Source organism: Cyprinodon variegatus, unplaced genomic scaffold, assembly GCF_000732505.1.
Source record: "Cyprinodon variegatus isolate N-32 unplaced genomic scaffold, C_variegatus-1.0 Scaffold578, whole genome shotgun sequence".
Lineage (NCBI taxonomy): Eukaryota > Metazoa > Chordata > Actinopteri > Cyprinodontiformes > Cyprinodontidae > Cyprinodon > Cyprinodon variegatus.
Genome location: NW_015151031.1, coordinates 310,508 through 313,149, shown reverse-complemented (window position 1 = coordinate 313,149; position 2,642 = coordinate 310,508). Strand labels below are relative to the sequence as shown.

Genomic DNA, 2,642 nt, shown 5'->3' with positions numbered 1-2,642 from the left:
TTATACCCCAGTGTTTTTAGAGATTTTTATAATTTTATTTACCTATTTCATATTATATGTTTCATGTTGCACGATTGTACCATAAAAAATTCCTAGTTTGTGAACTCCTTCACTAACAATGGCAATAAACCCGATTCTGATTTACAATACCTGTAAGTGTAATATGCAATTACCTTCCACTGCACTTTAATTTAGATAACTTCTGTCCAAACTTTATTTATTCATTTTATAGTAAAAGCCATCTGTATATTATGCTATTGTACATAACTGTAAAAACCCTTTTTATAGTAATATCCACCTGTATGTTATATTCCGTACATATTCAGCTGTAAATTTAGTTCATAACACTAGTGATCTATATATTACATTTACAGGACAAATCTATTAGTAAGATTCTGTTTATAATGGTATTCATCTCTATATTATTCAGGAGAAACCCATGTCCTTTATTTATAGAACCATTATTTATCCTGCACTTGCTGCTATTGCACTTCTGGTTACACCTAAACGGCATTTCCTTGCCTTGTACCTGTACCTGTCTAATGACAATAAAGTTGAATCTAATCTATAAAAAAGAATCTAATCTAATCTAATCTAATTATTTTTCTGATTAATAATCCGATAGCCAAATGTTCCTTAAAGAAGAGTTTTTACGAAACTAAACCATGAGAAACTCAAACTTTTCCACTGGAGGACTTCTGCATAGAGCTCTTGAGAGAAGAAAATCTTATTCTAATCTTAAACGCAAAATGTTTATATATTTTTTTACAATTCTTTTTTATAATTGCTGCTCTAAGTGGGCTGCTCTGTCAGCTAAAATCATGTCTTAAAGTCTCGACACTCTAGTTAACAATTAATCGATTACTAAAATAGTTGAAAATTATTTAATCAACTAATCATGATTAATCCAATTAATTGTTTCAGCCCTTTTTTTTTCATGTCAGCTAGTATTAGTGATGGTACATGCCATTCAGAGAGGCCAGATCTAAATGAATGAAATCTTATGAATGAAAGGCGGGGAACCCCTGGACAGCCATGTTTTTATGAAGGAGACAGACCCAAGGCTGCAATTCAAAACATGGCCCTTCTTGCTGCAAGGCAGTGTTGAAAAAAACTGCACCACCATGCAGCCACATAATATTAATTACAATAAAACTTAACCGTGTTAAATCACTGAATCCAAAAGGCTAAAATAAGTTCTTAAAAATACTTACATAGAATCACCTTATTGTTTTTATGTTTGCTCCAATATTTGTCAAATTGACTTATAATCCAAAAGTCATTTGTTAGTGTTTCAGGAAATATTTTCTTCTGTAAATCTTTTTTTAAAATTTAAATCTAAAATATCAGCAAGGCATCTGTAGGAAATGAATTGTCCCTGTTTGGTTAGAAGACATTCCCACATTCAACCGTGTTTCAGGGTGAAACACTTTTAGTCAGATTACAATCCAGCTGTGAGTCCGGGGTTTAGCAGGACCCAGCGGCATTTGCAGAGTTCTTTAAACGCAGCTGTATATAAAAATATGAGAGCAACGTTATAAAGATTTCACCTCCATCAATAAGCAAAGCATGCAGGCATTGAATGAGAAGTAAACAAGTGTTATGAAAGAAAGGACTACCAGGTTTCTGGATCTATATTAGAGCTTTTTATTGTTCAAACTGGCTAACCACCCAGAACCAGTGATTTAGAGATAATCTGGATAAATTATTACATTAAGGGAAGCTATTCCAACCAATATGTTTTTAATCTGACACGATTAAAGCCACAATTCATCATGTGCGCATAGGCAGCAGCAGCGGAGAACAGAATAAGCGTTAGCATCAATGTTAGAATAATGAATGAAAAACACCTGAAACTGCTGTTGAATGGGTTTTCTCTATAATCTGATGTGAATTGATGTCTTGGAACCGAAAATTGCTTTTCAGTCTAATGATGCAGAAAAAAAGAGAGAAGTGATTCTGGGTGTAATAGCAGGGAAAAATGGGCTCAGAGTCAATAGAACCAAAATAACCGCTTTAAAATCAACCCTATGTTCTAATGGTAGCTCAGTGCCTCTGAATCAATGCTGAACCTTGACCTTCCAGAGGCGTGTCAAGGTTTTCCACACGGCTTTGTTGTCGGCAATTTGCCAACATAACAAGTAGCCGTCAGAGACACACCAAGGCTGTGGTATCGACCAAATGGCTCCTGCAGGCATCTGCAAAGATCTGGACCTGCTGAAGCCCTTCTGGATTCACCACATGACTCACACTTTCTTTAACGACGGGGAGAGAAAAAGACGGGACGAAATGGGGGAGGGGGGCAGGAAACCCTCCCTGTTATTATAAACCTGTGAATCTACAGATGCAGAAATTAATTATGGAAAAATACAAAAAAGAGGGAGAAGAGGACAGGAGGAGAATGGATGAGAAATAAAAAGGTAGAGCTGCAGAAAGGATACAATTAGCAGCACGGTAAAAAACCAGGATGGGATGGAACAGGAAAGGTGAGACATTGATTAGCTGTCAGTAGATTTCATAGCGCCATGATTAAAAATGCATTAGCGGCTATAGGATGTATAAAATCTTTGGTTGGCATTCTCAAACATGTTGCATCTATGATCGCCTTCAGCATTGTTTTAACATTCAGCAAATATTTCACT

At 35.7% G+C, this 2,642-nt stretch overlaps 1 protein-coding gene across 3 annotated transcripts in view; it reads right to left on the bottom strand.

Annotated features, from left to right (window-relative positions):
• Positions 1-2,642, bottom strand: part of LOC107095841 — a 106,748-nt gene that overhangs the window by 51,847 nt on the left and 52,259 nt on the right. The gene's annotated exons all lie outside the window — the stretch shown is intronic.